The 16,621-nt window shown below is 38.4% G+C and overlaps 1 protein-coding gene across 3 annotated transcripts in view; it reads left to right on the top strand.

The window, feature by feature from the left end:
* The window catches only part of LOC132406674 (P2Y purinoceptor 1-like), a 273,564-nt gene that overhangs the window by 188,339 nt on the left and 68,604 nt on the right, over nucleotides 1-16,621 (top strand). The window contains exon 4 of one of the 3 annotated variants that reach the window (XM_059992508.1): nucleotides 3,866-4,059. The gene's annotated coding sequence lies outside the window, so the exon portion shown is untranslated. Of the gene's footprint in view, nucleotides 1-3,865; nucleotides 4,060-16,216; nucleotides 16,601-16,621 lie in introns of those variants that run through there. The other 2 variants (XM_059992519.1, XM_059992533.1) reach the window with 2 other exon arrangements.

Raw genomic sequence — 16,621 nt, 5'->3', positions numbered from 1 at the left:
TCGCAGACCCATCAAATGCTCTTCAGCCGACAATATCGTGGAATCATTTTCATGACTCTCCTTTGAACCCTCTCCAGTGTTAGCATATCCTTTCTTAGATAAAACTGCTCACAATACTCCAATTGAGGCCTCACCTGTGCTTTATAAAGTCTCAACATTACATCCTTGCTTTTATATTTCAGTCCTCTCAGAAAGAATGCTAACATTACTTTTGCCTTCCTCATCACAGACTCAACCTGAAAATTGACTTTTATGGAATCCTGCACAAGAACTGAAGACCCTTGTGCCTCAGATCTTTGAATTTTCTCTCCCTAGTCTACCCTTTTATTCTTCTACCAAAGTACATCACTATCACTTCCTGACCCTGCATTCTATCTGCCACTTCTCTGCTATTCTCCTAATCTATCTAAGTCCTACTGTAGCATCTTTGCTTCCTCAAAACTACCAGCTCCTCTACCTATCTCTGTATCAACTGCAAATTTTGCAACAGTCATTAATTCCACCATTCAAGTCATTGACATATAATTTAAAAAGATGCGGTCCCAACACAGACCCCTGTAGAACACCACTGGTCACTGGTAGCCAACCCAGAAAAGGTTACTTAATTTCCACTCATTGCCTCCTGCTAATCAGCCACTGTTTTATCCATGCTAGTATCTTACCTGTAATGCCATAGGCTCTTAACTTGACAAGCAGCCTATCATGTGGCACCTTGTCAAAGACCTTCTGAAAATCCAAGTACACAACATCGACTGATACTCCTTTTTTCATGTTTTAGTGAATTTCAACAGATTTGTCAGGCAAGACTTTCCCTTGTGGAAACCATGTTGACTATGACTATTTTATCATGTGCCTCCAAGTACCCTGAAACCACATCCTTAACAATTCATTCCAACATCTTCCCAACCACTGAGGTCAGACTAATAGGCCTATAATATACTTTCTTCTGCCTCTCACCCTTCCTGAGGAGTAGACTGACATTTTCAATTTTCCAGCCTTCTGGAACCATTCCAGAATGTAGTGATTCTTGAAAGATCATTACTAATATCTGCACAGCCACCACTTTCAGAACCCTGGGGTGTAAGGCATCTTGTTCTGGTGATTTATTTTCCTTCATAGCTTTCAGTTTCCCAAGAACTTTCTCTTTAGTCATGGCAGCTTAACACACTTCTGACCCTGACACACTGGGACTTTCAGAATACTGCTGCTGTCTTTCACAGTGAAGACTAACGCAAAATACTTATTTAGCTCATCTGCCATTTCATTGTCCTTCATTACTATCTCTGCAGCATCGTTTTCCAGTGGAATGATATGCACTCTCACCTCTTTTTCACATTTTTTGAATCTAAAGAAACATCTAGTACCCCCTTTAATACTAGCTTACTTTCAAAATCAGAATTAAAATCAGGTTTATTATCACCAGCCTGTGACGTGGAATTTGATAACTTAGCAAGAGCAGTTCAATGCACATCATAATATAGAATAATAATAATAACAACAACAACAACAACAATAATAATAATAATAAACAAGTAAATAAATTATGTATATTGAATAGATTAAAATCATGCAAAAACAGAATACTATATATTTAAAAAGTGAGGTAGTGTCCAAGGGCTCAAAGTCCATTTAGGAATTGGATGGCAGAGAGGAAGAAGCTGTTCCTAAATTGCCTTCAGGCTCCTGTACTTCCAACCTGATGGTAACAGTGAGAAAAGGGCATGCCCTGGGTGCTGGATGTCCTCAATAATGGACGCTGACTTTCTGCTAGTACCCAAGATGGAGCTAACTAAATTTACACCCCTCTGCAGCTTTATTCAATCCTGTGCAGTAGCGCCCCCCCCCATACTAGACAGTGATGCAGCCTGTCAGAATACTCTCCATGGTACATCTATAGATGTTTTTGAGTGCATTTGTTGACATACCAAATCTCTTCAAACTCCTAATGAGGTATAGCCACTGACTTGACTTCTTAAAAACTGCATCGAAATGTTGGGACCAGGTTAGATTCTCAGAGATCTTGACACCTAGGAACTTGAAATTGCTCAGTCTCTCCACTTCTGATCCCTCTGTGAGGATTGGTATGTGTTCCTTTGTCTTACCCTTCCTGAAGTCCACAATCAGCTCTTTAGTCATACTGACATTGAGTGCCAGGTTGTTGCTGCGGCACCACTCCATTAGTTGGCATATCTCGCTCCTGTCCACCCTCTCATCACCACCTGAGATTCTACCAATAATGGTTGTATCAACAACAAATTTATAGATGATATTTGAGCTATGCCTAGCCACGTAATCATGGGTATAGAGAGAGTAGAGCAGTTGGCTAAGCACACACCCGAGGTGCACCAGTGTTGATCATCAGCGAGGAGGAGATGTTATCACCAATCCGCACAAATTGTCATCTTCTGGTTAGCAAGTCAAGGATCCAATTGCAGAGGGAGGATACAGAGGCCCAGGTTCTACAACTTCTCAATCATGATTATGGGAATGATGATATTAAATGCTGAGCTATAACTGATGAACAGTATCCTGACATAAGTGTTTATGTTGTCCAGGTGGTCTAAAGTCATGTGAAAAGCAATTGAGATTGCGTCTGCTGTTGACCTATTGTGACAATAGGCAAATTGCGATGGGTCCATGTCCTTGCTGAGGCAGGAGTTCGGTCTAGTCATGACCAACCTCTCATGCATTTCATCACTGTCGATGTGAGAGCTACTGGGCAATAGTCATTAAGGCAGCTCATGTTATTCTTCTTAGGCACTGGTATAATTGTTGCCTTTTTTGAAGCAAGTGGGAACAGCTGCATATAGCAGTGAGAGGTTGAAAATGTCCTTGAATATTCCCGCCAGTTGGTTGGCACAGGTTTTCAGAGCTTTACCAGGTACTCCATTGGGACCTTCTGCCTTGCGAGGTTTCACGCTCTTTAAAGACAGCCTAACATCGGCCTCTGAGACAGAGATCACAGGGTCATTAGATGCAGCAGGGATCTTCACAGCTGTAGTTTATTCTTCCTTTCAAAGCGGGCATATACGGCTCATATTCCATCATTACTTTCTGAATGATTTTTTAGTTTCCTTCTCTTGATATTTAAAAGCTTCCTAATCCTCTAAATTCCCACTAATTCTTGCTTTATTATATTGACCTCTCTTTGGCTTTTATGTTGGCTTTGACTTCTCTTGTTAGCCACGGTTGTGTCATCTTGTCTTTAGAATTCTTCTTCCTCTTTGAGATGTATATGTCCTGTGCCATTCAAATTGCTTCCAGAAATTCCAGCCATTGCTGCTCTGCCACCATCCCTGTCACTGTTCCTTTCCAATTAATTCTGGCCAACTCCACTCTCATGCCTCTGTAATTTCCTTTACTCCACTGTAATACTGATATATCTGACTTTAGCTTCTCCTTTTCAAATTTCAGAGTGAATTCAATCTTATTATCGTCACTTTCCTCTAAAGGTTCTTTTACCTTTAGCTCTCTCATCTATTCTGGTTCATTGTCCAACATGCACTCCAGAATGATCCCCTAGTGGGTTCAACCATGAGCTGGTCAAAAAAGACATCTCGTAGATATTCTAGAAATACCTCCTCTTGGGATCCAGCATGAACCTTATTTTCCCAATCTACCTGCATATTGTAAACCCCGTGATTATCATAACTTTGCCCTTTTGGCTTGTATTTTCTATATCCCATTGTAATCTGTAGATCACATCCTTCCTTCTGTTTGGTGGGGGGCGGGGGGGGGGTTCTTATATAACTCCCATCGGGATCTTTTTACCTTTGCAGTTTCTTAGCTCTGTCCACAATGACTCAACACCTTCTGATCCTTTGTCACCTCTTTCTAATGACTTGATTTAATTTTTTTCCAACAGAGCCAAGCCACCACATCTGCCTACCTGCTGTCTTTTCAATACAACTTGTATCCTTGGATGTTAAGCTGCCTCCATTTTCCTGATGGTCTCCTGCAACCCAGGTCTGACTACCTCCCTGCAACTTCGATCTATTACCTTCTCATTCTCCCATATGAGTTAAAGGTCATCAAGCTGCAGCTCCGGTTCCCTAACAGGTAAATTTATTGATGACAGCAAGATTGGAGGGTGTTGTGGAAAACAAGAAAGGCTATCCAATAATTTTAAAGAGGATATGAAAAGTTTCTTCAGACACATGAAGTGTAAAAGAGAGACAGGAGTGGATATTGGACCACTGGGAAGGTAGTAGTGGGGGACAAGGAAGTAACGGATGAACTGACTAAATATTTCACATCAGTCTTCACTGTGGGAAACATTAGCAATATGGTGGAAGGTCCAGGGGTCAGCAGTCAAGATATGTGTGAAGTTACCATAACTAGAGAGAAGTTTCTTGGGAAAATGAAACGTCTGAATGTAGACAAGTCACCAGGACCAAATGGTGTACACCCCAGTGTTCTAAAGGAGGTGGCTGAAGAGATCATGGAGGCATTAGTAATAATCTTTCAAGAATCACCAGGTCCTGGAGAGGTTCTGGAACACTGGAAAATTTCAAATGTCACTCCACTCTTCAGGAAGGGAGCGAGGCAGAAGAAAGGAAACTATAGGCCAATTAGTCTGACCTCAGTTGTTGTCATTATTAAGATATTGAAGTCAATTATTAAGGATAAGAGGCATTTGCCTCAAGGTATTCTGAGGCAATTGATGAAATAGGCCATAGTCAGCATGGTTTCCCCAAGGGAAAATTATGCCTAACCTATCTGTTGGAATTCTTTGAAGAAATAACAAACAGGATAGACAAAGAAGAATCAGTTGATGTTTTGTACTACGATTTTCAGAAGGCCGTTGACAAGGTGTCATCCATAAGGATGCCTAACAGGCCACGAGCCCATGAATTTACAGGAAAGATTCCAGCATGGATAAAGCAATGGCTGATTGGAAGGACCAAAGAGTGGGAAAATCAGAGCCTTTTCTGGCTGCCTGCCGATGGCTAGTGGTGCTCCACGGTGGTCTGTGTTGAGACTGATTCTTTTTACATTATATGTCAATTATCTGGATGAAGGAATGATGACTTTGTTGCAAATTTTGCAGATGATATGAAGATAGCTGGTGGGGCAGGTAGTTTTGAGGATGTAGAGAGGCGACAGAAAAGGGAAAGAAATGGCAGATGGACTACGGAGTCAGGAAGTGTATGGTCATGCAATTTGGTAGAAGAAGTGAAATGGTTGACTGTTTTCTAAATGGAGAGAAAATATAAAAAATCTTAGGTGCAAAAAGTCTTGGGAGTCCTTGTGCAGGATTCCCTAAAAATTAATTTGCAGGCTGAATCTATGGTGTGGAAGGCAAATGTGATGTTAGAATTCATTTCAAGGGGACTATGAAAGCTGATGCCTCATTTGGAGTATTGTGAGCAGTTTTGGTCCGCTTATCTTAGAAAGGATATGCTGAAACTGGAGAAGATTCAGAGGAGATTCACAAAAATGATTCTACAATTGAACGGCTTGTCATATGGACTGAGTTTTATGACTCTGGGTTTATATTCACTAGAATTCAGAAGAATGATGGGTGACCTCATTGAAACCTATTGAATGGTGAAAGGCCTTAATAGAGTGGTTATAGAGAGGATGTTTCCTGCAGTGAGAGAGTCTAAGACCAGAGGACACAGCCTCAGAATAGAAGGGTGCCCTTTTAGAATGGCGATGAGGAGGAATTTCTTTAGCCAGAGAGTGGTGAATCTGTGGAATTCTTTACCACAGGCAGCTGTGGAGGCCAAGTTTTTATGTATATTTAAGGCAGAAGTTGACAGATTCTTGATTAGTCAGGGCATGAAGTGATATGGGGAGAAGGCAGGAGATTGTAGGTGAGAGGAAAATTGGATCAGTCATGATGAAATGGCAGAACATTTCATTTTTCAATCTTGATTATTGATTTTCAAATAAAGAATATATAAATACAAATCGAAAGAGTTTAACAAGTAGATAACATAAAAGACATATAAACAGCAATATTAAAGACAAAAAGTATATAATATCAAACTCAAATAGGTAATATATTATGCTGTTATATATACAATGGTCAGAGAGAAATTACAACTCCTCATAGCAATCGTAAAAAAAAGATTAGAAATTTTATTGATAGAGAAAGAAAAACCCCACTAACTAAACTAAAACAAATAAGAAAGGAAAAAAAAGAAAGGAAAAGAAAGATTGGGCAGTCCAAATGAGGATAAACTTAAAAAAGAGAGAGAGAGAAAAAAAAACACATCCTTCCAGTCATCTCCGAACCTTCATGGACAAGGATATTCTCCAAAGAGAGTAAAGAAAAATAAATAAATAAAGATAACTTAAATCGTGAAAATATTGAATAAAGGGTCGCCAGACTGGTTTAAAATCAAAAAATGTATCAAATATCCGGCTTCTAATTTTCTCCAAGCTTAAACATAACATGATGGAGGAGAACCAATAGAAAACAGTGGGCGAGATAGATTCTTTCCAATGTAGCAAAATAGCTCTCCTAGCCAATAAAGTTGAAAAAGCTATCACATGTTGGGCGGAGGCAGACACTTTGCTTGCTTCCTCTGGGAAAATTCCAAGAATTGCTGTAAGTGGATTAGGTTGAACATCCATATCTATAACTTTAGATAATATTCCAAACACATCCCTCCAAAAATTATTTAAACTTACACATGACCAAAACATATGGGTTAGAGTAGCCATTTCTGCATTACATCTATCACAAATAGGGCATATATTAGGAAAAATATGCGCCAATTTATCTTTGGACATATGGGCCCTATGTACTATCTTAAACTGAATTAAAATATGGCATGCGCAGATAGATGAATTATTAACTAAATAATAAATTTTACTCCATTGGTTATCTGAGAGTGAATGTTGAAGTTCTTCTTCCCAGGAGCATTGAACCCTATCATTAGGCAGCGTGCGAGCATTCAATAACTGTTTATAAATGATAGCTATTAATCGTTTTTGAAAAGGTTTAAACTGACAAATAACATAAGCCAAATTTGAACAGCAGATCAAGGGGTAATTTGGTAAAAAAAATCACGTAAGAAATTCCTAACCTGTAAATACCTGCAAAAATGTGTATTGGAAATATCATATTTATCCATTGTTACGTACCCCGTAACTGGGTCACTTACCAGCAAAGATAGAGAGGTCCGTTGAAGTCTGATGCTACTATTTTTAACAGTATTTATTGATAAAGATACTCAAAAATAATATCAATGCCAACATACAGATAATACACGTATCAATACTAAATCTAAAAGCGCGGGTATAATATAATCAATAAGAAATAGCTCTATCGTTGTCTAGGGGATAATGTATTGTCCGATGGAAATATAAAAGTCACTTCTAGTTCGTTCAAGCTGCAGCATTTTGGTTTGAGAGAAAGACGGGTTAAAACTTGCCCAGTCCTTTTATGATGTCAATCCTTCAAGAGTCGTTGGGAGTTGACTTCCCCGTTGTTAGCTAAAAACTGCTCTTCCGTGGTAAAGGCACACCGATTCCGGGGCAAATGGAACCGGACGCACGTGGCCTTCCCACCAGCTTTCGCTATTACGGGATTGCTAGCATTTCTTCTGGTGCGTTTGAAGGGGCTGTTCCCCAGACCCTCTTTTATCCTGACTCACAGGGTCTCAGATGTCAATCAGGTTGAGATGATGCAATCTCTCCACCAACCTCCCCCTCGGTTCATTGCCTGGGGCTTCGATGCATACAGGATGCAATACACAAATCCAGCTCCAAGAGACAATAGCCGGTATCAATGGGTCTGCCTTTCGGAGGTCAGGACACATTCCAATTCTTTGTGGATTCTTCATGCCTTTCTCTCATTTCCTGAGTCTCTTGAACTGACTTAATAGTGATCTTGAGGTTCTCACAAAGGAGGGGGCTACCCCGCACCCTTCGGCCCCTCAGAGCTGTGGTACATTCATAACACCATCAACTGTGAAAAAGACATTAAACAGTCTTGTAAAAACAAATCTAAAAGAGTTTTTATTCCCTTAATTTTCCATGTTAGAAAAGCCTTATCCAAGGTTGATGGTTTAAAAAAGAAATTAGAATATTGCTAGAAAGTAAAAAATCATTTAATTCAAAAAATCTACGAAACTGAAACCAAATTTTTAAAGTATATTTAACAATAGGGTTAAGAGCTTGTCTACCTATTCTGGAGAATGGAAAGGGAAGAGGAGCTCCTAATAAAGAAGCTAACGAAAACCCCATTACTGAATTTTCCTCCAGCTGTAACCATGAAGGGCCATCTTGATCGTCTATATCATAAATCCAAAAAGTAATATAGCAAATATTAATTGCCCAATAATGAAATCTAAAGTTTGGTAAAGCCAGTCCTCCATCTTTTTTTGATTTTTGCAATAAAAGTTTATTCATTCTAGAGCTTTTATTATTCCACACATAAGACAAAATCAGAGAGCCTATTTTATCAAAAAATGTTTTTGGAACAAAAGAGGGAACTGCTTGAAATATATATATATATAAATTTTGGTAGAATAACCATTTTTATAGCATTTATTCGACCCATCAATGACATCAACATAGGTGACCATTTGGAAAGGGCCTGTTGAGTATATTCAACTAAAGGGAAGAAATTATATCCATATAGGTCTTTAAAATTTGTTGTAATTTTGTTACCAAGGTAAGTAAAATGGGTTTTGGCAATATTAAAAGGTATTTGATCATAATAATCAAAATAATTATTAATAGGAAATAATTCACTTTTATGTAAATTAAGTTTATATCCAGAAAAAGTACCAAATTCCATAAATATAGATAACATAGAAGGAATAGATTTCTTAGGATTTGAATTGTAAACTAATAAATCATCCGCGTATAATGAAACTTTATGTAATTTATCCCCTCTCCTAATACCCTACACAGAATTAGAATCCCGAAGAGCAAAAGCAAGTGGTTCTAAAGCCAAATTAAATAATAAAGGATTAAGGGGACAGCCCTGACGGGTACATCTATATAATCTAAAGTAAGGAGACTTTTGGTTATTAGTGAGAACCGCAGCTAAATCAATTTAATCCAGGAGATAAATCCTGGACCAAAATTGAACCTCTTCAAAACCTGAAATAGATAAAGGCCACTCCACTCTGCATCCAAAGACACAATACATTCAGATTCTTTGGTTGAGGGGGAATAAATGATATTTGATAATCTTCGAATATTAAAATGTGAGTACCTATTTTTAATAAATCCTGTTTGATCATTTGAGATAACATTAGGCAAGATAGTCTCAAGCCTAATTGCTAGAATCTTAGAGAGGATTTTAAAATGTACATTCAGTAAAGAAATAGATCTATAGGATACACGTTCCAGTGGGTCTTTCCCTTTTTTTGGAATCAATGAAATTAGTGCTTCATAAAAAATTTTAGTAAGGTTCCCAGAAGATGTAAAATCAGTGAACTTTTGATGAAGATGTGGTATAAGCGTTTCGTGAAAGGTCTTGTAAAATTCTACCGTATAACCATCAGGTCCCGGAGCTTTACCTAATTGCATAGAGGATATAGCCTTGGCTATCTTCTCTTGTTTAATAGGTGCATCTACCATATCAGCATCTTGAATCGAAATTTGAGGTATGTTTAACCTTTGCAAAAATCTATTTATAGTGATATTACTATCAGAGAATTCAGATTTATAAAGATTAGAATAAAAATCCATAAATATCTTATTAATTTCATAAGGATCTAAAATTTCTGTTCTATCTGGTCGGCGAATTTTTAAAATCTGTCTTCTGACCATCCCAGCCTTTAACTGACCCGCTAAAAGTTTAGCAGATTTTTCCCCATGTATATAAAATAAACTTTTAGATTTAAAAATTTGCTGTTCAATGGGAAAGGTCAGAAGTAAATCATACTGTGATTGAAGTTCGACCCTTTCTTTATATAGGTCTTCAGTAGGTTTAACTGAATACGCTTTATCAATCTGTTTAATTTTATTAATAAGCACTGACAATTCCGCTTTAGTATTCTTTCTCAAGGCTGCTGAATATGAGATTATCTGTCCCCTAAGAAAAGATTTCAAAGTGTCCCATATAACCAGATTTGACATTTTCACTAGTATTAAATTCGAAAAATAGAGAGATTTGCTCCTTAATAAAATTAACAAAAGCTGGATCCTGTAACAAAACAGGGTTCAATCTCCACTGAGATTTTCCAAAAATCTATCCGGGAGCTTAAGGGTTAACTTTAAAGGTGCGTGATCTGAAAGCGCAATGATGTCATACGCACATTCAATAACGGAGTTTAACAGACGTGTATCTGAAAAAAAAGTAATCAATTCGGGAATATTTGTGATGGACGTGTGAAAAAAAGGAGAAATCTTTATCACTGGGGTGTTTATATCTCCAAATATCGACAAGGCCATATTCTAATTAAAAAAGTTAATACAAGCTGCCGCTTGATTGGTTGATGACCTGTCAATCGCCGGATTTAAACAACAATTAAAATCACCACCCATGATCAGTTTATATTCATTGAGATTCAGTAACTCTGAAAAAAGTTTCTTTAAAAAATCAGAATTATCTACATTAGGTGCGTATACACACACCAGAGGGGCCTTTTGCTCGCATAATAAACCAGTAACAATTAAATATCTTCCAATCAAATAAGTTGTAGTATTAAGGTGTACAAAAGGGGTTTTGGGACTAAGAAATATAGAAACGCCTCTTGTTTTGCTATTCGACAGTGAGTGAAAAAGAGGCCCTTTCCAAAAGTGAAAAAATCTATCCTCTTCCTGTTTTCGTATATGATTTTCTTGCGCCAAAATATCAGCATTGTGTTTTTAATTTCTTAAAAACCTTTTTACGCCTAATGGAATGATTGACACCGTTCCAATGCCAAGATATTATATTAATTTTATTAACATCCATGTTTAAAATTGAGTTTAATATTATATAAAAGAAATGTTACCCAAGTACAGATTAAACCAAAAGGCGCGGGTGCAACCAGAAGGAGTAACGCATTTACGAAAGAGAAATCCAGCAAAAGAACTGGCCAATCAAGAAAAAAACCTACTCTAATAGAGACCTCCCCCCTCCCCCCCGACCAATAGATAGAAAGGAAGGGACCAATAGGCTGGTCTCATGCTAACTAATCACTTTTGACCCTGTTCTCCAGTTTGCAGCTCCATATATAAAAAAAGGCTAAAATCCCACGGAAAATAGCCATAATAAAAGGCACAAACAGAATTCAACTACTATAATGTTGTGTCTAACATTAATAAAAACATAATCAACAACGGCCATCTTAGAATCAGCTAAAGTAGCTTAAACACATATTCAAAAGAAATAAATCGGAGCAAATAATGTTACAAAAATATTCTTTCTCTCGAAAAATAAAAATAAATGAATATATGTATATAACAGACCTAAAACTGTAAGTATTGAAACAAATAAAAAAATAAAAAGATTAATACACAACAGGTCCTACACGGACCACTAAAGTACAATACTATAAAGGTTCCCTACAAAACAGTTATATATGTAGAAATTATTAATAAGGTAAAAAAAATTTAAATCGACCACGTCCTATACCAGAGAGTAAAAAGGTATAACATGTACTTAACTCAAAAGCTCCATAAACAACTCATACAGCAGATACTTCAAAATTGGCTATTGAATAATCTATGTAACTTTAATATTTTATTCGGTAGGTGAGGTGAACTACATATACCTGTCTGGACACGCCCCCCCCCCCCCCCCCCGCTGACTGCTCCTGTGACACCGCCCCGGCCTCAGTCTCCAGGATGCAGTGTGGTGGTCAATTGCTGCTTATTCTTTCTTCCAGCGAATTAAAGCCGATATCTCGCCTCACGTCTCCATGAGTTATTGATGGTGCATCAGTAGGCTTAACTTTGAAGTTTTTAATATACTCCCATCCCTCGTGAGGAGAGTAGATTCTCAATGGTTGAAATTTTTCGGGAAAAATTATCAGCTTTGCTGGAAAGCGAAGGGAGGGATTTAAATCTAATTTATACGTTTCACTCATAACTCCTCGATATTTCTTTCTTTCGGCAAAGAATTCGGGGGGTTAATCTTCAACTATACGAATGTGTGTTGAATTAAAGAGTAATTTCCGCTTCTTTTTGGCTTCTCGAAGAATAGCTTCTTTAGTCGTGTAATTCGGCTGAACGGCGAGAGAATGGAATTCTGAGGGATCTGTCGATTAAGGGGCTAGTTTCGAGGGTCTCATTGAAAAGTGAATACAGCATATCTGAAAAGAATTTTAACAGATCGCCAGTTTCAGTATTTTCAGGCAGTCCCAGAATACGCAGATTCCTCCGATACCCTCTACTATCTAAATCAACCATTCTTTTCTTCGTTTTAGATAGTTCCGAGGTAATTTCATTGATTTTCTTTTCCATCGAAGATATCTTCATTCCTTGATCTTTAATAGTTTGCTTGAATAAATCATGCTCACTCTCGATTCGGGTTGTAGTCTGCTGAAGTGTTTGAAGTTGAGAATCCAAGTTTTTCAGCGAGTCTTGAATCGTAGAAATAGCTTTTTCGAGTTTCCCGTTTGAACTGGCCAGCCTATCAATGTTAATATTAAGCGATCCGAATTCCGACTTCATGCATGTCTTGTATTGAAGAAAATATTCCCGCTAGTGTAACAGGTTCCTCCGTTTTCTTGGTTTGTTCCGTTTGCTCCATTTCAGGGGAAGTCTTGCCGCTTCTCAGTTCAATACCAGAACGATTTTTTTAAGTCGTAAAATCCTTCAGTAGAAGTAGTAAGTCATTAGAACTAAAGGGGATCTTGTTAGTGGGATATAAAATAAATCAAAAGAGAGAGAGCCGCTAGAAACGCGACCTACTCCACATGCTGCAAAGATGGAGAATCCGAAATGGCAGAACAGACTTCAATTCCTATATCTTATGGTCGTATGGTCTATCAGAGTTTGCAGTGGGTTCTGGACCAAAATAAGCTCAAAATAAGGGCTGAAAATGGTAGATGGAATTTAATGCCAACAAGTAGGAGGTGTTGCACTTCAGTAGGACCAACCAAGGTAGGTCTTACACAGTGAATGACAGGGCACTGATGAGTGCTGTCGAACAAAGGGATCAGGGAATACAGGTCCGTAACATATTGAAAATAGTGTCACAGGTAGATAGGGTCCAAAAGAATTCTTTAGACACAGTAGCATACAAAAATCTAAGTATTTAGGTCAGGAGTTGGGATGTTATGTTGAAGTTGTATAAGACGTTGGTGAGATCTAATTTAGAGTATTGTGTGCAGTTTTGGTCACAAACCTAAAAGAAAAATGTAAGTAAAGTTGAAAGAGTACAGAGAAAATTTGCAAGAACGTTGGCAGGACTGCAGGACTGGAGTTACAAAAAAAGATTGAATAGGTTAGGACTTTATTCTTTAGAATGTAGAAGATTGAGAGGAGGTTTGATAGAGGCATACAAAATTATGAAGGGTATAGATAGAGTAAATGCAAGTAGGCTTTTTCCGCTGAGGTTGTGTGGGACTACAACCAGAGGTCATGGGTTAAGGGTAAAAGGTGAAAAGTTTAATATAAACATGAGGGGAAACATCTTCACTCAGAGTGATATATGAGTGACATATGAGTGTGGAACAAGCTTCCCATGCAAGTCATGCATGTGTGCTCAATTTCAACATTTAAGAGAAGTTTGGATAGGCACATGAATGGTTGGGGTTTGGTTGTCTAAGGTCAATGGGAGTAGGCAGTTTAAATGGTTCAGCATGAACTAGATAGGCTGCAGAACCTGTTTCTGTGCTGTATTTTTCTATGACTCTCTAACTCTAGGTATTCAAAATCGGGGGGAAACGAGCTCCACTAAATCGCCACAAAGGAGCAGCACCATGAGTTTATTATGGAAACAATCACCTCCAATTTTTACCTTTTCCAAATCAGCAGTTCAGTCTATCCTTTGAATCGAGAAGTCTGCAGGTTTGATAGCCATTTCTGGCATGCTGGAAGTAAGCCATGTCTTGTTTAAACATAGAACAGAACGATCTCTTATTTCCCTTTGAGGCTGTCAGGTCATCAGTTTTGTTCTCCAGCCATTGCACATTTGTCAACATGATGCTGGGTAGAGGGAGTTTCATTCCTCTATGTTTCAGTCTGGCATATTACCCCTCCCCACAAGTGATGAACTTTTCTCCTCTTAAAGTTGCTCCTGTACCTGGCATCACTTTATGTACAATCTATGTCTATAAGCTATCATGTATGTATAGTCACTGTTTTATTATTATTATTGTGTTCTTTATCTTATTGTGCAGTATCAGATCTGGACTACCGATTATTTCATTTCCTTTGCACTTGTGTATTCGAAATGACATTAAACAATCTCTCATTACTTGAATCAGAAATTCCAACTGCTTCAAAAGGGCAGCAATTATACCAATGCCCAAGAAGAGCAGGGTGAGCTGCCTTAATGACTATCATCCAGTGGCACACACATCTACAGTGATGAAGTGCTTTGAGAGGTTGGTTATGGCTAGAACTAACTCCAGTCTCAGTAAGGACCTGGACCCACTGCAACTTGCCTATTACCACAATAGGTCTACAGCAGATGCAATCTCATTGGGTCTTCCCATGGCCTTGGATCACCTAGACAATATAAATATCTATGTCAGGATGTTGTTTATTAACTACAGCTCTGCATTTAACCCAGTTATTCCTAGAGTTCTGGTCAAAAGAACTCCAGTACCTGGGCCTCTGCAACTGGATCCTGAACTACCTAACCAGAAGATCACAATCTGTGCAGATGGAAACAACATAACCCCATGCTGACCATCAACACTGGTGCACCTCATGGATGTGTGCTTAGCTCACTGCTCTACTCTCTCTATACCCATGACTGTGTGGCTAGGCAGAGCTCAAATGCCATCTATAAATTTACTGATGATCCTACCATTGCTGGCAGAATTTCAGATGGTGACAAGAGGGCATGCAGGAGTGAGATCTATCAGCTGGTTGAGTGTCGCAGCAACAACCATGAACTCAACATCAGTAAAACCAAAGAACTGATGTTAGACTTCTGAAAGGGTAAGATGAGGGAATACATACCAGTTCTCATAGAGGGATCAGAAATGGAAAGATTAAACAATTTCAAGTTCTCTCGTTTCAATATCTCTGAAGATCTAACCAGGACCCAACACATTGATGCCAGCTACAAAGAAGGCACAACAGCAGCTATACTTCATTACGAGTTTGAGAAGATTTGGTATGTCACCTAAATCACTCAAAAATTTCTATAGATGTACCATGGAAAGCATTCTAACTGGCTGCATCACCTTCTGATGTGGGAGAATGGTGGTGGGGGGGGGGGTGTTGGGTTACTGCACAGGATCGAAGTAAGCTGCAGAGAGATATAAACTTAGACAGCTCCATCATGAGCACTAGCCTCTGTAATGTCCAGGCCATCTTCAAGCAGATGCCTTAAAAAGACAGCGTCCATCATTAAGGACTTCCATCACCCAGGTCATGTCTTATTATCAATGTTTCCATCAGGAAGGAGGTACAGAAGCCTGAAGGCACACACTCAGTGAATCAGGAACGGTTTCTTCCACTATACCATCTGATTTCTGAATGGACATTGAACACTACCTCACGACTATTTTATTAATGTTCTTGCACTACTTACTTAACTATTATATACATACTGCAATTCACATTTTTTTCACTCTATGATTATGTATTACTTTGTACTGTTGCCACAAAGCCAACAAATTTCACCACACATGCCGGTGATATTAAACCTGATTCTGAATTCTGAAATCTGCACTCGGAGATTTCACCCAGCACTCTGTATTCTCTCACCGTTTAAACATGCTTCCATTTTAACCTTTTCCTGCCAAAATGGCCAATGTTACATTTTCCTACAGTATATTCCATTTGTCAGATTTTTATCTATCTTTTTATATTACGTAATGTTAACCATATATACTAGTTTGTATCTCAACCTTTGGGTCATCAGTAATTTTACATTCATCTAACTCGACTCCAACATTAACCCTTGTAGCAGATCATTTTTATATCGTACCCAACTGTGAATATTAAAAACAAAAAACAAACTGAAGATCGGAGAGAATATAAAGTACTTTAAGTACTGCTCTTTTATCACATTTGCTCTAACTTTATACAATAAAAGGAGCCTAAAGCCTTTAAAAAGTAGATGTTATGAATGAATTCATTCTTCGGTCGCGCGTTAACTAAGCGCCACTGATGGAGGACAGTGTTTTATAAGAGAGAGAAAAAAATCGGGTGACAAGTCAGTTTCCCTGTACTGATCATGTTAAGACCACGTTTGAGGAAAATCGGTCTTATTGTAACTCAGTTTTTTTTTTGTTAAACTTCACTGGATATTTTCGGTTTGATTCTCATCGGAGCTGAATTGTCATGAAACGCGATGTGACGCTGAGTGACGCCTCATGAGATGTTATGAGGAAGAACGTGCTGAGAACCCCACGGCATTGTCGAGGAGAAGAGCGAGGAAGAGGGCTCGGACTAGGATTCGAGTTTCCACCGATGCGAACCCAGACTCTCCTTTCGAGAAACCACCCGTAGCTTCACTAGTTTTCTCCCTCTCCTAAGGAATGCGTTGGATCATTTGCTGAATATCTCATGGAAGGTAAATGTGATAGCTTATCTT

This window comes from Hypanus sabinus, chromosome 2 (assembly GCF_030144855.1).
Source record: "Hypanus sabinus isolate sHypSab1 chromosome 2, sHypSab1.hap1, whole genome shotgun sequence".
Classification (NCBI taxonomy): Eukaryota; Metazoa; Chordata; class Chondrichthyes; order Myliobatiformes; family Dasyatidae; genus Hypanus; species Hypanus sabinus.
This window is presented reverse-complemented; position numbering and strand designations above follow the sequence as displayed.